This window comes from Lepisosteus oculatus, chromosome 2, assembly GCF_040954835.1.
Source record: "Lepisosteus oculatus isolate fLepOcu1 chromosome 2, fLepOcu1.hap2, whole genome shotgun sequence".
Classification (NCBI taxonomy): domain Eukaryota; kingdom Metazoa; phylum Chordata; class Actinopteri; order Semionotiformes; family Lepisosteidae; genus Lepisosteus; species Lepisosteus oculatus.
In genome coordinates this window covers 16,504,814-16,519,306 of record NC_090697.1, presented here as the reverse complement: position 1 = coordinate 16,519,306, position 14,493 = coordinate 16,504,814, and the positions used below count along the sequence as shown (strand labels likewise).

Genomic DNA, 14,493 nt, shown 5'->3' with positions numbered 1-14,493 from the left:
GAGTTTATAACCACCAAGACAAAATGAACTAATATTAAACTTTTATCTCTCAGTATTTATTGAGTATATAAAGGAGTCTCTTAGTTAAATCTTATTGATTTAACAAAAAAAATCAAATTAATAATATTCTTACAACTAAATGGTATAACATTGTTTTTTTCTTGTTTTGTTGTTGTTTCATATATTTGCAAGACATACTTTCATGGTACTCGTATAATGCATGATACCATAAAGTTTGGTTGCTGTAGTTAACAGCAGGTATTTTAGTTCTATGGGTTTTCTTGCCTTAGAAATATGAAGAAGATTAGTATCAAGGATAGAAGTGTTTATCAAGTGAATGAGAATGTTTTTTTTTTGTTTTGTTCTTTCCTGGTATAGTTTACAGCAATTGGTGATGTGTCTCACAATAAAAGCCACACTCTTCAAAGTTTCAAATAAACAAAAAGTGAAATTGTTTCAAGTGTCATTTCAAATAATTTCTTTTTCATTAGTGTATTGTTGCCTAACAGTAATACTCTGAGATAGCAATGGGGAGTATCTGAGTGCCATATGTTATATTAACCAGATGTTTTACAGAAGACTCCAAATACTTATACTGATGATTGTAATTCTAAAGACACATTTCTATGTTTGTGAGTCAAACATTTTGTGTAAAGCTTGTGTAAACATTTTGTGTCAAACATTTTGTGTAAAGGTCGTGTAGAGGTGTACATACTTTTTGTCCAAATTTCCATATTTAATTAAGGTCTAGAATGAGTATAGCATTGAATATTCTGGACTGAAGGTGAGTGATTCAGTTTCTCCTGATCCAGCAGGGATCATCACAAGTGTCCCTGAAGAAGCCCAGCCCTTGGGCTCAATGGGATTGTAGGTTTGAAAATTGTGAAAGGTGTGTTTCTTTCATTGTGTCAACCTGCCGATGTTCTAATAATGAGGTGTGGTACAGTAGAGATGGTGTGGTTATGCAATAGAGTCCATGAAGGAAAGACAGCAGATGAAGTGAGAGGAACCCCAGGCGGGCTGAGAACAGCCCAACTTCTCATTCTCAGTGCGTTTCTGACGTAGAAAGTGGATTTAATACTGCGTGTCAAAGATGCACCCTGGGATGACTCATGCTTCATCTCGCTCTTGCCTCGTAAGGTTCCTGACCAGAGCTCAGAGAGGCTTTACTCTTGCCTCGCTGTACAAAGCTGGCGTTGATGCTTCGCACCTGTTCAGAATGCAAGGCTGTTCCTTTCTGAATAAATTCTTCTGAAGGTCAGGTCACGGGAAAATAAGTAAATATAAATAAATCTAACTAAGATGGTTTACATAAAGTGCTACTGAACAGTATCTCATTGAATTTAACTATTAACAGTGACACTTCTGCCATCTTTTTTAATATGAGATCATTGGCAGTTTGTTTTTTACCACATTTTGCAGCTCTGGATGTAAGACATATAAAAATGTTTGTTTATGGCACAGCATTTTAACCCCCACTTCCAGAAACATCACACTCTTTTGTTTTACTTCTGAAATACAAATAATAATATTTGTTTAAATTTGTGTAGGGATTTTTCATCCCGAACATTTCCATAGCACTTTACATACAGTATATAGTAAGAGGGGTTCCATCAATGAAGTGCAGTACCCACCTGGGTGACACATGGTAGCCTTTAGGAGGAGAAGGGGGAAATGACTTCACCCAGTTAATAAAAGAGAAAATCTAGGAAAGCAGCATTACGCAGTCCCAAAGGTGAAATTTGGACAGTGGGGTTAACATCCCTACTGTGAACAGTGCCAAGTAGTCAGACCCTTAGATGGAGCTCGGTCTCATCCGAAGGAAAACACCTCCTATAGAACAGTGACCCCTGTCAGACATAAGACAGCCAATGTCTTGTCTACCAACACTACTTATAGCAGCAACCTGTTTTTCCTTAGACATCTCCCATACTAGCATTGACCAAGCCTAAGTTTCTCTCATTCCCGTTTTCTTGCCTTCTGAGATCTGACTACCAAATGGTCACGCTGCTGTAACAATGGCAATATTTTTTGGAAGGTTGAGAATATTCTGAAAAGTAAGTCTAAAATTACTTATGTTTCCTTTTTTATTAAAGCATCTTATTTCTTGGCATCTAGTTTTCACCCACTTTTACAAGAATGTCATTTACCTCTGTTGTGAATATTTCAATCAATCAATTTTGTGCTTGTATAGCACCTTTTCATCAGAGGATTCTCAAGGTACTTCATATTAATTATATATAAAAAGGAACTGTACAGAAGCAGAAGAAGACTAATGCAAAATTGTGTAAATGATGAGATTGAAAGAGAGAATTATGTTAGGAATTGAAGGCCATTGAGAACAAGTACAGTAAGTCTTGAGGCGAGCTTTAAAAACATCAGGAGGTGGTGTGTTTTGAATGTAAGATAAGATAAGATCACTTTATTGGCCATATACAGTACACTTTTTTGCATCAGGAAGTTGTCTTTTCGCATACCCCAACTTGCTCTCCATGAGACAGACAGGGAGAGAAGGTTGGGGTCAGAGCGCAGGGTCAGCCATCAATAAGGCTCCCCTGGAGCAGCTGGGGTTAAGGGCCTTGCTCAGGCACCCAACGGAGTAGGATTCCTCTGCCGGCTGCGGGATACAAACCGCAACCTTCCAGCCACAGGCGCAGATCCTTAGGCACAGAGCCCCCGCTCCGCCCAGAACACACTTCCTGAATATAGTCAGGAAGCGTGTTCCAAGGAAGAGGGGCTGGTGATGAAAAGCCCTGGTCCCCTAACATACGCTGTGAGGTCCTTGGAATGTGAGGAGTCTAGAGGCAGAGGAACAAAGTGAGTGAATGAGGACGAGTGGGGATAGTAACTCTTTAAAGGAAAGGTGCACCGCAGACAGACCATGCAGAATCTGGTACGGCAGGCCAACAAGAGAATTGTTTAAGTCTGTCCTGAAAGAAATTGGTAGCCAGTGCAGATTTTTCAGCACATGAGAAATATGTTGAGATTTTGTAGACCTGGTCAGCACTCGAGCAGCACAGGTACAGTATGGATATACACTAGTTTCTGAAGTAATATCTTGGATGATCCAGCGTTGCTTTCATCTGCTCAAGACTAGACTACTGCATGAACTAATTTCACGGTATCAGTGGGAGAATGAATTCGTCTTAAACGGGATATGTTTCATAAATGGTCGAAGGATGTGTTGCAGACTTGGCGGTCTTGTGATTTGAAAAAGAGGGAAGAGTCAAAAATCACCCCTAAATTTTGTCCATTTCTTCAGTTAATTGTGGGTCACAGTGCAGAAAAGTACCTGATTTGTGTCCCAAATGCAGGTAGTATTAAAGGAGACTGGTTGTATTTGTGGTTTGGATTTTGCTGCTGTTGAACATTTTGTCTACCCCAGCTATCAGTTTGGGCGATAGGACGTTTTGCGCGATTTATCAGATATGTCACTTTGTTTCCATTGTTCTGAAGATTAAATTGACTGAATTTCAAACATTAATGAAAATTGTGTGCATTTGATTATTTTCTTATCCTTAATCTTTCCTTGGTCTTCAGTGTTTCCCTATTTTAAAAAATCTTTGAGTTTGTCAAAGATTGTATTCCTTGTGTGACTCTAAGCTCCTCCTACAGACACATTGGTGGACATATTTCACACCGTGTACATGAGAATTGAATTAAAACAGAGCTTCCACCTGTGATCGTTATTTAATGATCCAATTCCAAACCTAGAAGGCTTGTTCGGGTGATAACCATTTTTCTCATTAGATCCTTTGTATGTTGTAGTTGTTATATTTTACTACCATTGAGTTATTACATAAATTCAGAAATCCTCTACATGGTCCTCTTTTATCTTAAAATGCTCTTGATTCCACAAGTTTGAACATGATTTGTGAGCTCTAGAAATGCAAACAAACCTATGTTGTTTTTTAATATTGTTTGAAAACATCTGGAGCTAGAGCTTTATGTTGATGTGCTTGTTGTTTAATGAATTCTATTCCACTTTCTACTAGGCAGGCTAATACAGTGCATTTCTAAAATCATGATTACATTTTTTTTTATTTTAGCTTTAAATATTAACACTCTGATTTGGTAGTTTTACTATTTTAATTACATTGTGCACTGTGGGATATGGCAGTTTGAAGAGTGCTATAAAATATTTTTTCATATTGTGCTAATTCAAATGGAAGCAGTTGCTTGATCTGGCCAGTCCATTATACTGACTGTGTAGAGTATTGCATCTTATAGAATAAGAATAGGAACTCATTCAGCCAGATGGTAGATGTTACTAAGGAAAGTTTGCATTGCAGGTCATGCGAAGCTTTTGCACTGATTAATTAGATTTTGATGTGAAAAACATTTAACTTTACCTCATTTATCAGTCATCTTTAGCATTTTAAACCATTTAAGTGTATACATAATCTCTCCAGACATTAATTGACCTGTATTATAGTAATGACTGAGATGTTTAAAGAAATGTATGGTTAGAATAATAAAGAATTTCATTAAAGGTGTAGTGATTTCTATAAAACTAAATATTCAGTAGACTACTATTATTGCTGATTTTAATGGGCATAAAAGCAAAGGGGAATCATCAGACCTTCAACTCTCTTTTTTTAAGTTCACCTTGAATTTGGGCATTCTTAGGATTTACCAGTAATAGAATATGAGACATCTTCACCCTATATAGGAAATACATTAGAAATAAATGTGTTGCAGAATAGTATTAAATCATACTGTTGACACTGGAAAAAATAGTTCCATGTTAAAACTTGATGCATTTAGCTGAGTAATTCTGCTTATTTCTTTGGTATCATGTCAAACGATTCAGTTTCTATCTTACTGATTGATTTTGCAATTGTACAATATGCAAAGTACTGTAAGAACTGAAGATCAAAATACTTTTAACTTAGCAAGCTTGTCAGGGCACTTTTTTTTTTTAACGACACTAAACATTCTTGCATGTATCCCTTGTTGGTTAGGAAGATAATAGGCCACTCAAGCTTTTAGAATTGCACAAAGGGTGGTGCAATCTGCTGTACCTGTCTCACTTTGTCTGTAGTAAATAATATATGCCTGCTTTGCAACTACACAATACGGTATCAGTTTTGACACATTAAAAGGGGAAAGCCAAGGTGAAACAGAAAAAAGATATGGACTATACCAAACTGCAGTTCGATAAGTATTCCAATAAATGTGTGTTCTGTGATGTGTCTATAATGCAGCACTTCCAGTATCAACAATATGTCTTCTTAATGAGGACTCCTGACTGAGGAAAGATAGCTTTCTGTTATATTAAAAGGAAGGGCACGTGTACTGATGCTTGTTTTTTTAAACAGATATTTGCTAATATGCTCTGTTTTTTAGAACATAAATTTCTCGGGACATGTCCCATTTCAGGAGTCCCCCGTGATGTTTCTGGAGGGACGGTGTCTCTGCAGCTGTTTTACTGTATGTCTTTCTGCCTGAAGAACCGGAAGAAGCTGTTAAACTGGTTCAAATGAGCCAGTAATGAGTTGATCCGGGGCGTTATAAGCTCAGCTGGACTGACAGCCTGTAGACACACCTGCCATTGAGGACCATAAAACAAAAAGACCACTACTCTGTATCAAGGACACACTCAGTTCTTTGAGAAAAGGGTTTTAAAGCCTGTAATCTGCACACTGTGTGACGTGTTGTGGTGTTGGTGTGGTGCACCCTGGAGGGACACCAGCATCCAGTCTAAACTGTAGCAACGTCCAGATCCTGCTGCAAAAATGAATGCATTGGAGAATAGTCTGAAGAAATTCAAATGGCGTCAAGATCGAGGAACTCGCAGAACCATACGAACATAAGAAAAGTTATAAATGAGAGGAGGCCATTCGGAATATCTGGCCCGTTTAGTAGTAGCTTCTGGATTCCAGGGATCCCATCCAGTCATCCCTATATGGCATATACTGTATAAAGCCACAGTACCGGCTTCAACCACACGTCTAAGTAGATTGTTCCACACTCCCACAACAGTTTGGCAGAGGAAGAGCCTCATGTTTTTGCTTTTAAATGGACTCCTGTGTAGAATCCAATGTACAGCACATGGCTATGTGCTCCCAGAACTCTTTGGAAAACAACAGTGAGAACCTTAATATGGAACAGCTGGAAACTGATACAGTACACAGCAACCCGAAAGTGACAAGGGTGATTGCAACATTAGTGGATATGAACTATTTCAGGGACAAGAAAGACAGAAGTGGGTAGCACAGTATATCAAAGACTATTCAGGCCCAGGAACTTAGTCTTGAGGAATTTGTATGGGTCAGACACCTAAAAATGTGATTTGTGCTTTAGAAGCCATTGATCCATCTCTTCCAGCAGTCGCTAAGACGGGTAGTTCCATGAATTGAAGAATTAGTAATGTAGTGCCTGTCCATAAGAGAGGTAATAGAACTCAACCAAGTAATTATAGCTCTGTAGGTGTGACGTGTGTTACATATTAGGTTGTGTAAACAATTATTAGAACCAAATTAGCAGATTAAAAAAAAAGAGCCTAGGGTATCGTCAACATGGAGTTTTTTAAAGGCAACTCATGATTAATTTGTTAAGTGTTCTTTGAATGAGTAACAACATGTGTTTAACTAATATGTGTCTAACTCCCCCCGCTGTAGCAAACCCCGTGTGTAGGTGTACATCTCAAAATTAGTAGTTGTTTACAAAATGGCCTTTTTGTCATGTTATATTATACTAACATTTCAAATATTCATACAATATTCTAAACATTTATATAACATTTTAAACAGTTTGGATTGTATATATAATTCATATTACTCAGTTATAGCTGGTCTCCCCCAGCTCAGGAGAACCTTTTCCTTCAGGCACAAAAAAGCCACCTGTTATGATATTTCTCTTGTTCTTCGGGGTCCTACATGCAGAAGATAAATATAACTTTTACTGTATCTGTTATATTGTGTAAAAGTTTGTGATAGTTTTAAACACCTTTAGGACCTCTGTTTTTATTTTGTGCCTTCTGTTATTCTGTGTGTGTACACACAAAGCAGTATAAGCAAAAGAAAGTTAGAACCTTTTGTTTAGTTGTATAAATATGTTTATTGTTTTTCCAGTATTCTTTTTTTTAGGACGTGGTGATGACTGTAGGCTGGAGTCTACTCTGTCACAGTTCCTCATAAAAGGTCCTGAAATTAAAGATGGCAGTCATTCATGGAAATCCATATGTCTGGCTTGACAATGGGTTAATGGATAGAAACCAGAGAGTAGACTTTTACTAATATACATGTATATCAGTGGTCTATATTCTGATATAGTAAAAGCCTAGCTGGATAAAATAGGTATATTACTTGAAATACCTGAAGTACAGCACCCAGATTAATTTAACCTTGTCTCATTCATAATTAACTATTATATACTGTAGCTACGTCTACCAAGAGGTTAGGTAAATGGAAATAGTAATAAAATATATAATTATAACTGGTAAATAAGACTAATAAGTGAATAAATCAGTTGGTGGCTAGTCTTGGCAATGAATTGTACAGTGTTATTGTTAGAAACTCAGAAATACACCAGAAATGTGATGATGTCATGTGCTGGAAGGCAGACATGTTGGCTGAAACCTTTAAATATCAAAGTGTTTAAATATCCTTAATTAATTACAGTACCAGGACATCGTAGCAATGTCCTTACAAAAACTTGAGTTTCCATTCAGGCTACAGAATTTAATTTGCTGTTGTTGAAGGCATTGTAAGATCTGAATATGGTTCTGTTTTTCTTTAAAACAAGACAATTACTGTAAGTGATATCAGACTGCCACCTTCCTTTTTCTTCACAATATTGTGATTTGCACCAGTGAAATATAAATTAGAGCTGAGGATCAGCCCAAGCATGCACTGTTATTTAGGAAGTTTGCGATTCTTCAAAAAGGGCTTGGCCTGGCAGGCAGAATATCTTGAGGTGCCATCTCTTGGCAGGGGTTGCCAATCTGCTAAACAATACTCAAATGTTTCAGCCAGCCTACTGAAAGAATTACATTGTTTCATCTTGTATTTAGGAGTTGAAGGTGTGTCTTTTGTCATTGCTCGGTGCTTGTATTTATAGATAAATAAAACATTTAGAATTTTATATGCATTAACTAGCCTACACTGTCCACTTGCTGTTTGTGTGTTTGTTGCAAATACTCTAAATTAACCACTAAAAACTTTTAAAGATTAATTTAGAGTACTAAAAAAATAAGAAAAAAAACTGGAGAACTAAAAATTGCAAAATACCAATAGTTTTAATGAATTCACGTCTAAGACCGTAAACATATTTTAAAATTCGTCAAGAACATTGTTATGCTCTAAAACATATACTGTACTGTACCGTAGTATGCAGCACATTTTATTTTTATTGTTTCAAAGCATACCATTTAGAAAGATTATTGACACTGTTTTTATTTTGATGTGTGACAAGATCACTATAGTTTCCAAGACCCTCACTATAATTATATTGTACTGCAATTTCCTTTTTGGTATGCAGGGCATTTTCATATTTCATTTTTTTTCATATTAAATGTACTTTAAAGATCAGCATAATCTGGTATTATATCTAGTTCAATGTAAATTAGGCATCAAATAATCAAAAGACATTTACAAATGTAGTGTCAGGATTATGAAAGATAATTGATGTGGTTAAATCGCTCAATAGTAAGAAATGGACCTTTTTATATTATTATATTGCTTGTTCTTTGTTTTTTGATTTATATTTCATATTTTCCTTGAAGAATCATTTAGAACGTGGATGGACTCTTTGAGAAATACTGCGGAGGTTTCTTATCACCTCATGCTCCTGGAACGCACGCTGCTCAGGAAAAATGAAATGAATTTTGCATAACTGTTTCAAAGGGGCAGAGTCCTGTTTTTCACATTCAGCATTATACAATCAACATAAAAACACTTCAGAAAGAAGTGCTTTCTTTTTTCTTCAAAAACAGCTGAGACACATCCACACATATAATTAACACTGTCACAGTTACTTTACAAGGCCTCTTCATTTAATTAAAAATATTATGTTTTATGGTTAGTAACAGTGCACTCTGCATACATATTAATGTTCAGCTTCCTAGAGAAGAGACTGATAGCAGTCTGCCATGATTATTGTAGGCAGTGTGCCTATTGTTTACACATGTGAAATAAGAATATACTGGATGTGAAGTCTGTGTCTTCATTCTGAGGTTTCTTATCAGTATCCTCTAAGGAGGTGGGATTGAATATGAGCTGCAGTATACAGTGGAAAATATGCAAATTGAATTAAATATTATGAGTATTAAAAAAGAAACATGCCAAACTAGTTGTTCATGGGTGTTATTAGATAAAGTGATTAAATGTTTTTGGTATCATTTTTTTAATTCGTCATTCATGACACTTTGTTCATGTGGTCAGTTTTAATCAGAATAATTATTGTATGTCAATTGTATTGTATGTCCTGGGTTAAGTTCCAGACCTGGGGTGCTTTTTGCATGGAGTTTATGTGTTCCCCGTGTGTTTTTGTGGGTTTTGTTCAGGTGCTCCAGTTTAATCCCACAGTCCAAAGACGTCCTGATAGGTTAATTGGCTTTTGGGAAAACTGGCCCTGGTGTGAGAGTGTGTGTGTGTTTGTGTGAGTGTGTGCCCTGAGATGGACTAATGTCCATCGACATTACTGTCCCCCACTCCCTGTACTGGATAAACTGGTAAGAAAATGGATGGTTGGATGTGCTGTACAGTATATTCAATATAATGTCAATACACCTGTTACAAAAAAGATTGTCCATTTCACGATAACCATTTTTCTTTTGATGCTTTATATATAATGTAGTGCATAAAAAAATACAACAAACCACAGTTACCCAAAAAAATGATGATATATCGCTTTATGATTTTAATAGAAATTGATAAAATCTTGCATTTCATTATTATTAAGATCAGTGTAAACTCTGAAATTCCCTCAGGTATTGATAATGAAAATCAGTGCTTTCTGCCATTTGTTTTTATTTTTTTAAAATTATATTCTCTTTAGGAATTAGTAATTGTGTATGTATATAGAAAGTTAATTTTTCATCATTTCTTAAATTACTAGATGTGAGCGAAAGGATGTGCACATTTTCCCCCTGGCTTTAAGATTTTAATGCAATTCAAAGTGAGAATATGTCACAAGAGATGCATGTTATTTTATATCATAATTTTGCCATATGGATGAACGTAGTGCTGTTGATTTTTCTTTTGGGTGAGCTGAGGATGAAGTACTGTGTTACCACATGAGACTAGGGATAAGTGTATTTTTGTTAGTACATTGTTTTTTCAAAAGCTAGGTTTTTTGTGCTTGTATTGTATTGCATAAAATAGGTTTGTAGAAAGATAAGCTGTACTGTGACCATGGTTTAGTATTCACATATTACAAAGAAAGGAGAGCCTATAATCCTTCTGCTGTATGGTAGCTCTGTACTATCTACTCACAGTATACAGTATGTGAAGTGCAGTGACATATATTATCAGAAAGGATGATAACATTGTGGACAGAATTTCAGAAAGACTGAAGTAGGCAGACTAGTAACATAATTCAGTCTGTCATGTACAATGATAGGAGAAGACTATTCGTCATGATTGCAGAAGGCTGAAGGTCATTGAACAAAACACAAAAGGTGATGTAGCGCCTCTGACTTAATTGCAATTTCTGAACTATTCTTTAAATATTGTAATGATAACTTAAGCTTCAGCTGAAGTTCTCCAGACTGTTTTTATGCATTCTTCTTCTTTTTCACAGCCTTAGTCCCAGACTGTCCTGGGGTCAGCTGCTTTGGTTGCTCTTCTCCACTTGTCTCTGTCGAGCACATCTTCCTCACTCACTTCACATATCTTCACCCCCATATCTTTTCTCACACAATCTATCCATCTCTTTCTAGGCCTGCCTCTTCCCCTGTTACCTTCCATCTCAAATTCCATTACCCTCTTTGTTACTTCCTCAACGTCCCTCCTCATGATATGTCCATACCACCGTAACCTCGCCTCTCGCATCTTCTCAACCACATCCACCACCCTACATCGTCTATGGATTTCTTCATTTCTGATCTTATCCTTCATTGAAATCTGCAGAATCCATCTCAACATCCTCATTTCAGTTCTTCTCATCAAGTTCTCTTCCCTCTTTCCAGCTGCCAAGCATTCAGCTCCATATAGTAGTACAGGTCTAATCACAGTCTTGTACATTTTGCACTTTAACTTTCTAGGAATTTTCCTGTCACAGATTATTCCATTTTTTTCTCTCCACTTGTTCCATCCAGCTTTCACTCTTTGTTTTACTGCCTCCAGTGTTTCTCCTCCCTACTGTTTTTATACATCGATGGGGGAAAATACCTTGTTGTGCAAAGCTTGTCAGAAACATAAAGAAAATGTCTAGAAGAAGACAGCAAAGTCTTAGTGAGTCCAGATAAGAGTTTTCTTACCAGTAATTAAACTAGAATTTGTGAATGTTTCTAACATATTACAAAAATAAAAATTTTGAGGAAAATGAAGCTGTTCTCACAGTTTACTTGATTTTGTCACAAGGAAAGGATACAGTAAGTGTTATTGACGTGCTTTCACACCATAGGGCAATTACTTTATTTCTCACTAATATGAAGCTGTCAATTCATGGAAAGTAGAAAAGTTTCTACATTTACTATATATTTACTATTGGAGGCTGGAGTTAATCACTACTGACATAACTCATAGTGTCATGTAGTTGGTTTCAATGACAGTTAACGTTACACGTGTCTATAAAAAATGACTTTGAAATGGAAATGGTCATTTATCAACCTTGACTACATTGTCTTCTCTAGTGGCTTTGAAAGTTCAAATGCTTCCACAAGTCTTTTTTTCTATTCTGTGTTGAGTACGGTACATTTCTAACAAGGAACTATGAAATCAGATTACACTTAACATTCTAAAACATGAAAAAACTGAAAGAAAAGGAATGTTCAGAATAGCTTTTGCAAGAGGTAACAGTAACCTTACTGTATCTATAAAAGCTTTTAAAACTGTTATTTCTGATGAGAAAAAATATCTGAAATCTAAATCTAATGTCTAAAAATCTAGACCTTTCAAACTACTCTTACATGTTCGTGCATTTCCTTCTTTAAAACCACTTTGCACATAGTGACCAAAATCAGGCACAATTAAAACTCAACTATCTCTGAATTGCATCTTGTCTTTCTGGTAAACACTAGAGTGTTGGGTCTTTCAGACGGCTTTGATGCAAGAATTTCCGATATTTTTGCACAGGCTTTCTGAAAATTGTTAGACAACGTTTTTTGTCTCTTTAGTTGGCATTTGTTTCTTATGATATCTGTATCATTTTCCATGGGTTTTCTGTGTGACTTTGTTTCATTTCAAATTCATAGACTTTATCTTATTAATTATTGGAAATCAGATGTTTAAATGCTGTACTATGTGTGTTATTCTAAATCTACAGATTGCAAAGGATGCCAGATGCTTCATTATTTACAATGAGCCCACAAATCGTGAAATGACACATTCAAAAATATACATTACACAGCTTAGATGATTTGACCCTGTAAAACACTACACTGGCTGATGTACATGTCATGTCCTGGTAAAGCTTGGATCACTCAATGAGGTGTACTAGGGTGGTGTGGTGGCTCTGTGGCTATGGATCTGCGCCTGTGGCTGGAAGGCTGCCAGTTCATATACTGTGGCCAGCAGAGAAATCCTACTCCATTGGGCCCCTGAGCAAGCCCCTTAACCCCAACTGCTCCAGGTGTGCTGTAGAAATGGCTGACCCTGTGTGCTGGTCCTGACCTTCTCTCCCTGTCTGTGTGTTTCATGGAGTGCAAGTTGGGGTATGCGAAAAGACAAATTCCTATGACAAGAAATCGTATACTGTCAATAAAGTGATTTTATCTCACAGTATCTTACTAGTATTATGTAATTTTCATAATGGTTGAAAGTATGGAAGTGAAAAATAATTTGTCTTCTTTCTTTTTTGTATTTAATCCATCCTTAGATGGATTTGCACTCAATTTACTTAAAGAGGCACCATTGTCCCTCCACCTTCTGGTTTCGGATTTGCTTAACATGTTCTCTCATTCTTCTATGAAAACATACCAATTACTATTCAGACCTTTGAGCCCTTCAGATGTATTGTTCAGACCAACAGTGTTTTAATTATATACCCCAGCCTTGAAACATTTTTTCCAGAAGAATACATTTGCATTACAGTCCCTGTTTTTCATTTTTTGAAATTGCCATTATAAAAGTAAAATGTGATATAGACTGATAATGTGTGGAAAATGCAGTCACACATACAAAAAGACACAATTGGTCAGATTCACAGCTGCTGATGTTATATGCTGTATGTAATCAAAAACTCTAGGTAACGATCCAGCAGGATGTGGTAGTTAAAGATCTGGAGTCAAATGTTGGGTCGTGGTTTAAAATCTCTGGTGGGATGCTGCAGTTGTATCCTGGAGTAATACGCTTGATTCATTTTGCTATAGTACAGCACATGCCCTGTTGTCATTTTATAATTAACACACATCTTATCCACGTCACTACCTTGAGTTGTAGAACAGAATTTTCCTTGGATTAACCCTAAAACAGTTTTTGCACAGTTAAGAGTTAGTCATCATCCCTTAAAATAAAAAAAAGCTGTGTACAGTATAGTGCATAGTGAACTGAGATAGCTAACAGCATAGCAATAGGAAGTATTTTCCTCTTTTACAAAATTTGCCATTTTGTGTCTTAAGAGGTGGAGCCTCTTTTGCTGGATTAAAGCAGAATATTGAATATGTGATTTTAAAGTTCATGTGATCCTGTTGTTGGATTGATGATCTTGTTTCTCCAAAACAAGTGTTTTTGCCTTCTATGTTTGTGGACATTTGAAATGTTTGTACATCTATTCTGTGACATCTCTTAACACCACAGAACTGTATAACATTTTCTCAGTCTACTGTTAAAGGAAGAGAAACAGAACATTTTTGGTAATTCCACAGCATTTAAATTAAATTAAAGGACACTGATGAGATATAAAATAATATATCCACATATATTACAGTATATACAGTATTAACAAGAAAATACACAATAGTGTAGTAAAGATTTTATACTTCTAATCTCAGGCCATAAAATGAAGCTTGCCCCCACCTTCTCCCACAATATTTTTAAACAATATGGTGAGTATTTTAAATTCGTTCCAAAAACGAATACTGACAGATTGTTCCATCAAATAAAAAGGTACTATGATTTGGACTTGTTTTTTTTTCTTCTCATATTTTTTGTCACCTTAGCAGCTCCTTTCAAATTCTAGTCTATGTTTCCATGTTTTAACCACATCAGTTTAGGACTGGTTATAGTCATTATAAGGGATTTTTAAAATTAATTAGCCATTAACATGTCAGTTTCTCTTCATAATAGTTGTGGAGGGATTTAACAGAAGACTAGACATGTTTGACTTCACCCTTGTTGTGGTCTTGATCATCCAAAACCCATGTTATTTTATAGTTTTGTGTTTTTG

The 14,493-nt window shown here is 36.1% G+C and overlaps 1 protein-coding gene across 5 annotated transcripts in view; it reads left to right on the top strand.

Moving 5' to 3' along the window:
* LOC102695247 (transcriptional-regulating factor 1) overlaps positions 1-14,493 on the top strand; it is a 97,630-nt gene that overhangs the window by 32,304 nt on the left and 50,833 nt on the right. The window lies entirely within an intron of this gene.